At 47.2% G+C, this 14,943-nt stretch overlaps 1 pseudogene; it reads left to right on the top strand.

Moving 5' to 3' along the window:
• Positions 1 to 527: 527 nt before the first annotated feature.
• LOC123101715 (putative serpin-Z12) lies at positions 528 to 2,644 on the top strand (annotated as a pseudogene).
• Positions 2,645 to 14,943: the final 12,299 nt, after the last annotated feature.

The raw sequence follows: 14,943 nt of genomic DNA, 5'->3' as shown, positions 1-14,943 counted from the left end.
AGCCTCTGCCTTATCCTCGTTGAAGTGCGTCTCAGACAAAAAAAAAGCATCTGCATTATTTTGCCTCTGGATGTCCAGAAGCGAGCGAACTGTCGGGGCACCGAGAAGGCCCCGACAATTCCAACTTACGAGCTTCATTGTTTCCTGGAACTAGTTGACTTTGCAGACGAACAAAACCTGTCGTAATCAGAATGATACGGAGGGACAGAAAAACGATCACAACACCTTGCTAGGCAATGGAGTTGCGCCGGGACAGAATACAAATTGTCTCAGAAAAAAAAAGATAAACGGTTATGTGTCGTAGCGTAATCTGATTACGCTAGAATTAGACACGAGTCCGTCCCGTCCTAGGAGAGAACATCTTGTACAACAAGAAACGATCCTCAACGACGGCATATACATACTCCCTCCGTAGGGAGTACATAGCATAGCCTCCTCGATCGGCTTCTGTACCCAAGTACTGCCACCCTCCTCCCGATCTAAACCATCTTGATAAGCCAGCACGTTCCATCCTCCTCACGACGACGATGGGCAGCGAGTCGATCATGGAGTCGTCGGACCAGACGGCGGCGATAGTTGACGAGAAGTTCCACGCGCCGACCAAGACGGAGTTCACGGTGACCAAATGCTTCACCTCCAAGGGTGCCGGATTCACCGTCACGGACTCCGCCGGCGCCGCGGCCGTGATGGAGGTGGAGACCACCGAAGTGGGCGTCCGCAACCTAAGCTGCCTGCTCTGCCGCGACGCTGCCTCACCCAGCCCGCTGATCACCCTCCAGGAGGCCATGATCAGCAGCATGGGTCAGCGGCAGTGGAAGGCGTTCAGGGGGCACGGCACCAACGGGAGCGATTTGCTGTTCGTCGCCGTGGACATGACGCGGTTTTTCCAGATGGGGATCACGCTCCACGTGTTCCGTGCCGGCAACAGCCCCCGCGACGAGAAACCCGATTTCGTCGTCCGTGGCAGCTACTACCGCGGCGCCATGACCGTGTCCCGCCGCAACGAAAAAGATAACTACATTGACATTGCCGACATTGCGGAGATCGGCAGGGAGAGTTCTCTGTGGTGCGCGATGCTTGGACATAACACGTATACTGTAAGTATCAGCCAGGAAGTCGACCAGGCGTTCGTCCTGGCACTCACCGTGATCCTCGACCAGACGTATAGCCCTAAGCTCAACTCATGTTGCTGTGCTTGTGACCATTCATCTCCATATGGGAGAGATTGCCGCCGTAGACATAATCGTTCAATAGATATGTGAGCATAGGCTTAGGTTTGTGGTGACTTGCGTTGTCATTCTAGTCAATTTGGAGTCGGAGTTGGGAGCATGTGATGACGTAGTCGCAACGCCTTAGGTTTCTTGTGTTTGAGTCTGAAAACTGGAGCTGTACTAGGTCGCGTCGTGTTGGGCATTAGTTGAGTCGTTTTGGAGTTGACATGTATCTTCTTTATCTATTACTCGCTCGGTCCGAAAATACTTGTTGGAGAAATAGATGTGTCAAGATAAAATGAAATAAATTGTTTTTTAAACATAGTACAAATGCAAGTGCTCAAACATACACGCCTACACTCATCCCTATCAACATATACACACACACCCTACCCATGAGAGCACCTTCAAGAGATTGAGGCGGGATATCATTTTGAGATTTACGAAGTCACCAATGGGACATCTCCTCCCACTCAAAGCGCATCGCGGAGTTTCTGAAATAAATCCCGAAATAATCCGAGCACCTAGACTTGAATCCTGGTGGTGGCGACTGAGCTCGTCGGCAGGCTCAACGGCATAGTGCAGACATCCTTCGCCAGCGGGTGTGGGTGGACCGGAGGCTGGCGCTCAAAGCCAGAGTTCACGGCCACCGCCGCGTCACCGTACAATGCCGCGGCGGAATCAGTGGACTTCATGTCGGGGGCCGAGCAGGCGAGGCAGAGCGTGAACGCCTTCATGGCAGACGCGACCAACAAGCACATCCGCGAAGTCCTCCCTCCTGGCTCCGTCGACTCGTCCACGTATGGAGTTTGTCCTTGCGAACGCGCTCTACGTCAAAGGGCCATGGTCACGGCCGTTCGACGTCTCCACCGTGCGCGTGCCATCCATGACCACAAGCCGGTCAGGCTGCCGTACAATAACGACGTGCAGCAGTAAGCTGAATTCTACTACATGCTTATCCTACTACCGGACAGGGACACTGTTAGTCTCGCCGATCTGTACGACAAGGCCGTGTCGACACGGGAGTTCATCAAGACGCACAGCCCGACAGGGAAGGTTCCAGTCGGGCGATTCATGGTCCCCAAGTTCAAGTTCACGTCCGAGTTCAAAGCGTCATCCGACATGCGGAAGCTTGGTGTCACTAGGGCTTTCGAAGGCGGCGACTTCTCGAGCATGATGACTGGCGGGGAAGGGCTTTTCATCAATGGGTCTACCATAAGGCCACCATCGAGGTGGACGAGCTAGGCACCGTGGCCGCCGCTGCCACGGCCATCACCGGGTTTGGTAGTGCAGGACCGGGGCATGGGGAAGATTTTGTGGCGGATCGGCCTTTCTTATTTGCCGTGGTAGAGGAGGGGACAGATGCAGTGTTGTTTCTTGGTCACGTGGCTAATTAATCCTCTCGCTCGCTAAATGAATAAATAATTATTTTAGAAAATGTAGAATACTTTGATTGTCAAATGAATTATCTATGAATTATTGTAACATTGTTCGTCGATTATGTGATTAATCGTGCCACCTGATGCGGAAGTCATGCGACAAAGCTGTGTCTCACGAACCGTTACACCATATCTGCAAAAAGTGAGACCCATTTCTCATGAACGTGCTCAATATACTCTCTCCACCAACCAATGGTTTACGCAAAAAAAATTACTGTAAAATAGTGTTATTGCCAGTAAAATTCGTAAAGTCATGTTTTTCGATCTTACTTCGTTAATAAACCAATCAGCCAAAAAAAACAGTTTTGGGAGATCTTGCGGGTTTTTTTTTCATAGAATTCATTTGTACTCTATTTTGATGGGAAAAAAAATCCATCCACTCAAACCTCTTGCAAAAATTTCTTTGTTTGTCTGGGCTATCAAATTCATTTCTATCTAAATTTCTGTAGTTCCGTAATCCTACAGAATATAAAAGGACATGTTACTCTACTCCGGCATTTTTCCTTTTCATGTATTTTGAAAAAACGACAAATCAAAGAGGGCATCATTTCCTAGCAGGAAAACTGCCCCGCTCCGCCGCGACCGCCGCCTTCGGCCCCGCCCCGCCGCGGTCGCCGCCCCCGGCCATGGCCCCACCCCGCCGCGGCCGCCGCCCTTGGCCCCGGCCCCGCCTCGCTGCCGCCGCCGGACCTAGGTCCCATGTGGCTGGCGATGTTGCCATGCGCGCCGCACTGGCGTGCTATGGCCCTGTTGCGGCCTCGTCCGCCCTCACACCGCGGGAACCACGTGTCCCCGTCAGTCCCGTTGGAGATCAGATCGGGAAGGAAACCATGTGCTGCTCGAAGTACAAACGACGGCAGGAATCCGGCAAGGGTTGCGATGGGAAGACGTGCGCTGGTGTAAGGAACCCTTGGGCGATCAAAGAGCCTAAGCCCAAGGCATGCGATCCTCCTGACCGGCCTCGTGCACCAGTTCAGCGATTTGTGAACACGAACAGAGCGGTGGCACTGGCCCCCCTTGTGCTACCCGTGGGGATCGTGTCCGGGGCCTCTACGAACCTGAGGGCTAGTGGGGGCGATTATGGGGCTCCCTTTGAGGATGCTGCCCGCCCGAAGCTGACCGATGGGGAACATGTGGATCCTGCGACGGAGAACCCGGATGCAGTTGCTGTCGATATAACTGAGCAGTGGACGGACAAGGCAATACAGACTGCACATGATGAGGTGCCGGCGTTGCCGAGCCAGGAAGAGTTTGAGCCTGAATGTAGCCTTGAGCAACAGAGCAGAGTCTTCTTTCAGAAGAAGGATGAAAACAACGCCAAACCAGAAAGATTTCAAAATTGTGCCACACCCTTTTGGGGAGCAGATACAGAGATGATAGCTGATTTGCAGCCGGACTATGGTGTTGTAAGGCTAGTGGATGAGGAGGTCAACAGGGTGTGTGAGGTGGATATGGAGGCAACCGGCCTAGGGGCCGCCGGTAAACTGACGGGGCCGTATGTGGCGCCCCGTCAGGAGCAATGAATTGCCTAAGCTGAAACTGTCGGGGGGCGGCCAACAAACCGACAGTTCGTGAGTTAGTTGGCATGGTTAAATCATCTCAAGCTAAGATAGTCTTTTTATGTGAAACTAGGCAGAGTTCTGAAAAAGTGAAGCGCTTGCATGGTAGGTTAGGTCTAAGAGGTTTCTCTGGTGTTAGCTCTAATGGCCTTAGTGGAGGTCTAGCTCTTTTTTGGTGTGATAGTCTGCATGTAGAAGTTCAGTCATCTAATGAAAGATATATTGATGCATATGTGAGGCTTTCTGATCATGATCCTTTGTGGCGGTTGACGTGTGTCTATGGCGAACCACGAACAGAAAACCGTCACAACATGTGGACAATTATGCAAAATCTGAAACAGCAGTCTGACCTTCCGTGGTGTGTCATTGGGGATTTTAACGAGGCACTGTGGTCTTTTGAACACTTTTCCGGGACACCATGTAATGAAGCTCAGATGTTGGCTTTCCGGGATACCCTCGAGGTATGTGGTTTAATTGATCTTGGTTTTTCTGGCTTACCATTTACATATGAAAATAAGCAGAAGGGACGCAAGAATGTACGGGTACGGCTGGATAGAGCAGTTGCCGACAACCGGTGGCGGGATATTTTCTCTGAAGCTCGTGTGGTAAACAAGGTTTCTCCATGCTCTGATCATAGTCCACTTATGTTGAAGTGCATAAAGGAGGAACGAAACAACATCCGTACTAACTTTCGGCGATATGAAACCTATTGGGAAAGAGATGAGAGCTTACCTGAACGGGTTGCTGCGGCATGGGAAAAGGTTGGACAGAAATTCAGTCTATGGGACATCCGGTCTAGCCTTGCAAAAATTATGATGGAGCTCCACGCGTGGGGTAAGGAAAAATTTGGGAATATTATTAAGGAACTTGAGCAGTCCAGAACACGTTTGGAGGAACTTATAAGGATGAATGCTGATAGAAATGAGATAAGGAAGGTTAGCGATCATATGCAGGAGCTGCTGTACCGCGAGGAGATGTTATGGATGCAACGGAGTCGGGTTGATTGGCTGCGCGAGGGAGACCGAAATACCAAATTTTTTCAGAGCCGCGCGGTGTGGCAAGCGCGCAAGAACAAAGTGAAACGATTAATTGATGATGAGGGCTGTAGCCATGGCGATCATAAGGTACTGAGCAGCATGGTCACGTCCTATTTTCAAACTTTGTTTACTTGTGATACCACTCTTGAGCAGCAGTCACTACTGGACCTATACGAGGAGAAGGTTACACCCGGTATGAATGAACAATTATGTGCAGAGTTTAGTGAGAAGGAGATATCTGATAGTCTCTTTCAAATGGGGCCTCTAAAAGCACCGGGGAAGGATGGATTTCCAGCAAGGTTCTTCCAAAGAAATTGGCTAGTTATGAAGGCGGAAATTGTGAAGGTGGTACATGATTTTTTTCAGACTGGTTGCATGCCTGAGGGGGTGAATGAGACGGTAATTGTGCTTATCCCTAAGGTGGATGACCCGGTCCGCCTCACTGATTTCAGACCTATAAGTATTTGTAACGTCATTTACAAAATTGTGGCCAAATGTTTGGTGAATAGCCTCCGTCCCATACTGGATGATATTATCTCTCCGTACCAAGAGTGCGTTTGTCCCAAGGCGTTTGATCACTGATAATGCCCTGCTAGCTTTTGAGTGTCTACATTTTCTTCAGCATGAGAAAAATCCCGAGAACAATTTTTGTGCATACAAGCTTGATCTATCAAAGACATATGACAGGGTGGATTGGGGGTTCTTGAAGCAGGCGATGGAAAAGTTGGGCTTCTCTCATCAATGGGTTCAGTGGATAATGACATGTGTAACCTCGGTGAGATATTCAGTTAAATTCAATGGAGCCATTTTGGATTCGTTTGCACCGACGCGTGGGCTTCGGCAAGGTGATCCCGTATCCGCTTTCTTGTTCCTCTTTGTTGCTGATGGATTGTCTGCACTGTTGCGACAAGGAGTGGAGTCACAGGAGTTCCAACCTCAAAATATGCAACCGAGCACTGGGAATTTCACACCTTTTTTTCGCAGATGATACGTTTCTGTTCTTTAAGGCAAATACTACTCAGGCTACCTATGTCAAGAGCATCATCCAGAGATACACGCGGGCTACTGGTCAGCTCATCAACCCACAGAAATGTTTCATACAATTCGGTGATAACTGTCCTGTGGACACACAAAATGAGATCGGGCAAGTGCTACAGGTACAAAAAATGGAGTTTGAAGGGAAGTACCTTGGATTGCCAACACCAGATGGTCGCATGCATAAAGGAAAATTTCAGATGCTGCAGGCGAGTTTGTCCAAGCGCATAATGGCATGGGGTGACACCCTATCTCAAGCTGGTAAGGAGACGTTGATCAAATCTGTCTTGCAGGCAATACCCACGTATATCATGGGGGTGTTTAAACTGCCTGCTTCAGTGTATGATGATCTCACACGCCTGGTGAGGAACTTTTGGTGGGGTTCAAAACAGGGACAACGGAAAACGCATTGGCGAGTCTGGGAGAAAATTATCCAACCCAAGGGGAAGGGAGGACTTGGCTTTCGTGACTTCCGCATCTTCAACCAAGCCTTGCTTGCTCGCCAGGCTTGGCGTTTGCTTACCCGGCAGGCCTCCCTATGCTCTCAGGTATTGAAGGCAAGGTATTATCCTAATGGGTCCCTAGAGGACACTGTATTTTCAGGAAACGCTTCTCCCACGTGGCATGCTATTCAGCATGGCCTTGATCTTCTCAAGCAAGGACTATTCTGGCGGGTGGGAAATGGTGAAAGCATCCGCATTTGGCGGGACCCGTGGTTACCACGACCGATGACCTACAGGCCTATCACGCCACGTGGCACATGCCGGCTACGACGAGTGTCCGAGCTCCTGGACGGAAACGGCAGGTGGCGGGTGGATCTTATACAGCAACACTTCACCGTCTCGGACGTTGAGTGCATATTGACGATCAAGGCCAGCCCACGGGGTTTGGAGGACGTCCTAGCTTGGACGCCAGACAACCGCGGCATGTTCAGTGTACATAGTGCGTACAAAACCGCCATGGAGGGGCAAACAAGCACTTCCATGTGCGCCATGAGCAGGACACCGGACGGCACGCGTGCCGTCTGGAAGGCAGTGTGGGGGTTCCCTGCTCCCCCAAAGGTATGAGTATTTGCATGGCGTGTGGCCACAAATTCTTTGGCTACTCTTGATAAAAAGCATAAGCGGAAGCTCGAGATTTCTGACATGTGTGCTTTATGTGGTATGGAACGAGAGGACACATTCCATGCCTTATGCAGATGCCCTCTTGCTTGGCTATTGTGGAAGGAGATGACCAAGTTTTGAACCATGCCCAAGTTGGAAACCGTCGTCAACACCGGAACCGAGTGGATTATCCATCTCCTTGACTGATGTACCCATGATGAGCGCCTCCCTGTGTTGATGACACTATGGCGAAGTTGGTACGTACGGAATGAGGTGTACCATGCAAAGCCGGCACCTCCAGTTGAGGCATCTAGCAGATTCCTATGCGGCTACATCAATACGTTGCTTAATATTCAACAACACCCCAAGGCGGACGTCGCCAAAGGGAAAACGATTACATCCTACGGAGGGAGACGAGGAAGCAGTCCACATGAACTGGCGGCCTCGCGAGGGCGCCCTCCAGAGCGATGGAGCAAACCATCGGTGGGATGGGTCAAGCTGAACATCGACGGGTCATGGTTTTGGAAATATGCCCTAGAGGCAATAATAAATTGATTATTATTATATTTCCTTGTTCATGATAATCGTTTATTATCCATGCTAGAATTGTATTGATAGGAAACTCAGATACATGTGTGGATACATAGACAACACCATGTCCCTAGTAAGCCTCTAGTTGACTAGCTCGTTAATCAATAGATGGTTACGGTTTCCTGACCATGGACATTGGATGTCGTTGATAACGGGATCACATCATTAGGAGAATGATGTGATGGACAAGACCCAATCCTAAGCCTAGCACAAGATCATGTAGTTCGTATGCTAAAGCTTTTCTAATGTCAAGTATCATTTCCTTAGGCCATGAGATTGTGCAACTCCCGGATACCGTAGGAGTGCTTTGGGTGTGCCAAACGTCACAACGTAACTGGGTGGCTATAAAGGTACACTACGGGTATCTCTGAAAGTGTCTGTTGGGTTGGCACGAATCGAGATTGGGATTTTGTCACTCCGTGTAAACGGAGAGGTATCTATGGGCCCACTCGGTAGGACATCATCATAATGTGCACAATGTGACCAAGGGGTTGATCACGGGATGATGTGTTACGGAACGAGTAAAGAGACTTGCCGGTAACGAGATTGAACAAGGTATCGGTATACCGACGATCGAATCTCGGGCAAGTACCACACCGCTAGACAAAGGGAATTGTATACGGGATCGATTGAGTCCTTGACATCGTGGTTCATCCGATGAGATCATCGTGGAACATGTGGGAGCCAACATGGGTATCCAGATCCCGCTGTTGGTTATTGACCGGAGATCATCTCGGTCATGTCTGCATGTCTCCCGAACCCGTAGGGTCTACACACTTAAGGTTCGGTGACGCTAGGGTTATAAAGGAAGTTTGTATGTGGTTACCGAATGTTGTTCGGAGTCCCGGATGAGATCCCGGACGTCACGAGGAGTTCCGGAATGGTCCGGAGGTAAAGATTTATATATAGGAAGTCCTGTTTCGGCCATCGGGACAAGTTTCGGGGTCATCGGTATTGTACCGGGACCACCGGAAGGGTCCCGGGGGCCCACCGGGTGGGGCCACCTGCCCCGGGGGGCCACATGGGCTGTAGGGGGTGCGCCTTGGCCTACATGGGCCAAGGGCACCAGCCCCTAGAGGCCCATGCGCCAAGATATAGGAAAAAGGGGAGAGTCCTAAAGGGGGAAGGCACCTCCGAGGTGCCTTGGGGAGGATGGACTCCTCCCCCCTCCTTAGCCGCACCCCTTCCTTGGAGGAGGGGGCAAGGCTGCGCCTCCCCCCTCTCCCCTGCCCCTATATATAGTGGAGGGGAGGGAGGGCATCCATACCTGAGCCCTTGGCGCCTCCCTCCCTCCCGTGACACCTCCTCCTCTCCCGTAGGTGCTTGGCGAAGCCCTGCAGGATTGCCACGCTCCTCCATCACCACCACACCGTTGTGCTGCTGCTGGATGGAGTCTTCCTCAACCTCTCCCTCTCTCCTTGCTGGATCAAGGCGTGGGAGACACCGTCGAGCTGTACGTGTGTTGAACGCGGAGGTGCCGTCCGTTCGGCACTAGGATCATCGGTGATCTGAATCACGACGAGTACGACTCCATCAACCCCGTTCACTTGAACGCTTCCGCTTAGCGATCTACAAGGGTATGTAGATGCACTCTCCTTTCTACTTGTTGCTGGTCTCTCCATAGATAGATCTTGGTGTTACGTAGGAAATTTTTTGAATTTCTGCTACGTTCCCCAACAGTGGCATCATGAGCTAGGTCTATTGCGTAGATTCTTTGCACGAGTAGAACACAAAGTAGTTGTGGGCGTCGATATTGTTCAATATGCTTGCCGTTACTAGTCTTATCTTGATTCGGCGGCATCGTGGGATGAAGCGGCCCGGACCAACCTTACACGTATGCTTACGTGAGACCGGTTCCACCGACAAACATGCACTAGTTGCATAAGGTGGCTGGCGGGTGTCTGTCTCTCCCACTTTAGTCGGATCGGATTCGATGAAAAGGGTCCTTATGAAGGGTAAATAGCAATTGGCATATCACGTTGTGGTTCATGCGTAGGTAAGAAACGTTCTTGCTAGAAACCCATAGCAGCCACGTAAAACATGCAAACAACAATTAGAGGACGTCTAACTTGTTTTTGCAGGGTATGCTATGTGATGTGATATGGCCAAAAAGGATGTGATGAATGATATATGTGATGTATGAGATTGATCATGTTCTTGTAATAGGAATCACGACTTGCATGTCGATGAGTATGACAACCGGCAGGAGCCATAGGAGTTGTCTTTATTTATTTGTGACCTGCGTGTCAACTTAAACGTCATGTAATTACTTTACTTTATTGCTAACCGTTAGCCATAGTAGTAGAAGTAATAGTTGGCGAGGCAACTTCATGAAGACATGATGATGGAGATCATGATGATGGAGATCATGGTGTCATGCCGGTGATGATGATGATCATGGAGCCCCGAAGATGGAGATCAAAAGGAGCAAAGTGATGATGGCCATATCATGTCACTATTTGATTGCATGTGATGTTTATCATGTTTATACATCTTATTTGCTTAGAACGACGGTAGTAAATAAGATGATCCCTTACAACAATTTCAAGAAGTGTTCTCCCCTAACTGTGCACCGTTGCGACAGTTCGCTGTTTCAAAACATCACGTGATGATCGGGTGTTTTATTCAGACGTTCAAATACAACGGGTGTTGACGAGCCTAGCATGTACAGACATGGCCTCGGAACACATGCAAAACACTTAGGGTTAACTTGACGAGCCTAGCATGTACAGACATGGCCTCGGAACACGGAGACCGAAAGGTCGAGCATGAGTCGTATAGAAGATACGGTCAACATGAAGATGTTCACTGATGATGACTAGTCCGTCTCACGTGATGATCGGACACGGCCTAGTTTGACTCGGATCATGTAATCACTTAGATGACTAGAGGGATGTCTATCTGAGTGGGAGTTCATAAGATGAACTTAATTATCCTGAACATAGTCAAAAGGATTTTGCAAATTATGTCGCAGCTCACGCTATAGTTCTACTGTTTAGATATGTTCCTAGAGAAAAAAAAATTTAGTTGAAAGTTGATAGTAGCAATTATGTAAACTGAGGATTGTCCTCATTGCTTCATAGAAGGCTTATGTCCTTAATGCACCGCTCAGTGTGCTGAACCTCGAACGTTGTCTGTGGTTGTTGCGAACATCTGACATACACGTTTTGATAACTACGTGATAGTTCAGTGAAACGGTTTAGAGTTGAGGCACCAAAGACGTTTTTCGAAATGTCGCGGAACATATGAGATGTTTCGAGGGCTGAAATTGGGATTTCAGGCTCGTGCCCACGTCAAGAGGTAAGAGACCTCCGACGATTTTCTTAACCTGCAAACTAAGGAGAAAAGCTCAATTGTTGAGCTTGTGCTCAGATTGTCTGAGTACAACAATCATTTGAATCGAGTGGGAGTTGATCTTCCAGATAAGACAGTGATGGTTCTCCAAAGTCATTGCCACCAAGCTGTTAGAGCTTCGTGATGAACTATAACATATCAGGGATAGATATGATGATCCTTGAGGTATTCACGATGTTTGACACCGCGAAAGTAGAAATCAAGAAGGAGCATCAATTGTTGATGGTTGGTGAAACCACTAGTTTCAAGAAGGGCAAGGGCAAGAAGGGATACTTCATGAAATGGCAAATCAGCTGCTGCTCTAGTGAAGAAACCCAAGGTAAAACCCAAACCCGAGACTAAGTGCTTCTGTAATAAGGGGAACAACCACTAGAGCAGAATTACCCTAGATACTTGGTAGATAAGAAGGCTGGCAAGGTCGATAGAAGTATATTGGATATACATTATGTTAATGTGTACTTTACTAGTACTCCTAGTAGCACCAGGGTATTAGATACCGGTTCGGTTGCTAAGTGTTAGTAACTCGAAACAAAAGGCTACGGAATAAACGGAGACTAGCTAAAAGTGAGCTGGCGATATATGTTGGAAGTGTTTCCAAGTTTGATGTAATCAAACATCACACACTCCCTCTACCATCAAGATTAGCATTAAACCTGAATGGTTGATTGAATCTCGATCGTAGTGATACACATTTTCATGTCAAAAGATAGTAATGATAGTACCACTTACTGGTGGCACTGCCATGTAAGTCATAATGGTATAAAACGCATGAAGAAGCTCCATATTGATGGATCTTTGGGCTCACTCGGTTTTGAAAAGTTTGAGACATGCGAACCATGTCTATTGGTGTATATGCATGAAGAAACTCCATGCAAATGGACCGTTTTGACTCACTTGATTTTGAATCACTTGAGATATGCAAATCATACCACATAGGCAAGATGACTGAAAAGCCTCGGTTTCAGTAAAATGGAACAAGATAGCAACTTGTTGGAAGCAACACATTTTGATGTGAGCAGTCCAATGAGTGCTGAGGCATGTAGTGGATATCGTTATGTTCTTACTTCACAGATGATTCGAGTAGATGTTGAGAATATTTACTTGATGAAACACAAGTCTGAATTATTGAATGGTTCAAGTAATTTCAGAGTGAAGTAGAAGATCATTGTGACAAGAGGATAAAATGTCTATGATATGATCATAGAGATGAGTATCTGAGTTACGAGTTTTGGCACACAATTAAGACATTGTGGAAATTGTTTCACAATTAATACCGCCTAGAACACCATAGTGTGATGGTGTGTCCGAACATCATAGTTGCACCCTATTGGATATGATGCATACCATGATGTCTCTTATCGAACTGCCACGATAGTTTATGGGTTTGGCATTAAAGACAACCACATTCACTTTAAATAGGGCACCACGTAATTCCGTTGAGATGACACCGTATGAATTATGGTTTAGAGAAACCTAAGCTGTCATTTCTTGAAAGTTTGGGGCTGCGACGCTTATGTGAAAAGGTTTCAGGTTGATAAGCTCGAACCCAAAGCGGATAAAATACATCTTCATAGGACACCCAAAACAGTTGGGTATACCTCCTAATTCAGATCCGAAAGCAATATGGATTGTTTCTTGAATCGGGTCCTTTCTCGAGGAAAGGTTTCTCTCAAAAGAGTTGAGTGGGAGGATGGTGGAGACTTGATGAGGTTATTGAACCATCACTTCAACCAGTGTGTAGCAGGGCACAGGAAGTTGTTCCCGTGGCACCTACACCAATTGAAGTGGAAGCTTATGATATTGATCATGAAGTTTCGGATCAAATCACTGCCGTACCTCGTAGGGTGACAAGGATACGTACTACTTCAGAGTGGTACGGTAATCCTGTCTTGAAGGTCATGTTGCTAGACAACAATGAACCTATGAGCTATGGAGAAGCGATGGTGGGCCCGGATTCCGATAAATGGCTCAAGGCCATAAAACCCGAGAGAGGATCCATGTATGAAAACAAAGTGTAGACTTTGGAAGAACTACTTGATGGTCGTAAGGCTGTTAGGTACATATGGATTTTGAAAGGAAGACAGACAATGATGGTAAGTGTCACCATTGAGAAAGCTCGACTTGTCGTTAAGATGTTTTTCTACAAGTTCAAGGAGTTGACTACGATGAGACTTTCTCACTCGTAGCGATGCTAAGAGTCTGTTGGAATTATATTAGCAATTACTGCATTATTTATGAAATCTTGCAGATAGGATGTCTAAACATTGTTTCCTCGACGATTTTTGAGGAAAGGTTGTATGTGATACAACCGGAAGGTTTTGTCTATCCTGAAATATGCTAATAAGTATGCAAAGCTCCAGCAATCCTTCTGAGGACTGGAGTGAGCATCTCGGAGTTGGAATGTATGCTTTGATGATGATCAAAGATTTTGGGTGTATACAAAGTTTATGAGAAACTTGTATTTCCAAAGAAGTGAGTGGGAGCACTATAGAATTTCTGATGAGTATATGTTGTTGACATATTAATGATCAGAAATGACGTAGAATTTCTGGAAAGCATATAGGGTTATTTGGAAAGTGTTTTCAATGGAAAACCTGGATTAAGCTACTTGAACATTGAGCATCAAGATCTATAAGGATAGATCAAAACGCTTAATAGTACTTTCAAATGAGCACATGCCTTGACGTGATCTTGAAGGTGTTCAAGATGGATCAGTCAAAGAAGGAGTTCTTGCCTGAGTTGTAAGGTATGAAGTTAAGACTTAAAGCTCGACCATGGCAGAATAGAGAGAAAGGAAAGAAGGTCGTCCCCTATGCTTAAGACATAGGCTCTACAGTATGCTATGCTGTGTACCGCACCTGAAGTGTGCTTTACCATGAGTCAGTCAAGGGGTACAAGAGTGATCCAAGAATGGATCACAGGACAGCGGTCAAAGTTATCCTTAGTAACTAGTGGACTAAGGAATTTTCTCAATTATGGAGGTGGTAAAAGAGTTCGTCGTAAAGGGTTACGTCGATGCAAGCTTAACACCTATCCGGATAGCTCTGAGTAGAGATACCGGATACGTATAATGGAGCAACAATTTAGAATAGCTCCAAGTAGAACAGTTATCTGGAATAGCTCCAAATAGAACGTGGTAGCTGCATCTAGGAGATGACATAAAGATTTGTAAAGCACACACGGATCTGAAAGGTTCAGACCCGTTGACTATAACCTCTCTCACAAGCATAACATGATCAAACCCAGAACTCATCGAGTGTTAATCACATGGTAAATGTGAACTAGATTATTGACTCTAGTAAACTCTTTGGGTATTAGTCACATGGGGATGTGACCTTGAGTGTTAATCACATATCGATGTGAACTAGATTATTGACTCTAGTGCAAGTGGGAGACTGTTGGAAATATGCCCTAGAGGCAATAATAAATTGATTATTATTATATTTTCTTGTTCATGATAATCGTTTATTATCCATGCTAGAATTGTATTGATAGGAAACTCAGATACATGTGTGGATACATAGACAACACCATGTCCCTAGTAAGCCTCTAGTTGACTAGCTCGTTAATCAATAGATGGTTACGGTTTCCTGACCATGGACATTGGATGTCGT

Source organism: Triticum aestivum, chromosome 5A (genome assembly GCF_018294505.1).
Source record: "Triticum aestivum cultivar Chinese Spring chromosome 5A, IWGSC CS RefSeq v2.1, whole genome shotgun sequence".
Classification (NCBI taxonomy): Eukaryota; Viridiplantae; Streptophyta; class Magnoliopsida; order Poales; family Poaceae; genus Triticum; species Triticum aestivum.
This window is presented reverse-complemented; position numbering and strand designations above follow the sequence as displayed.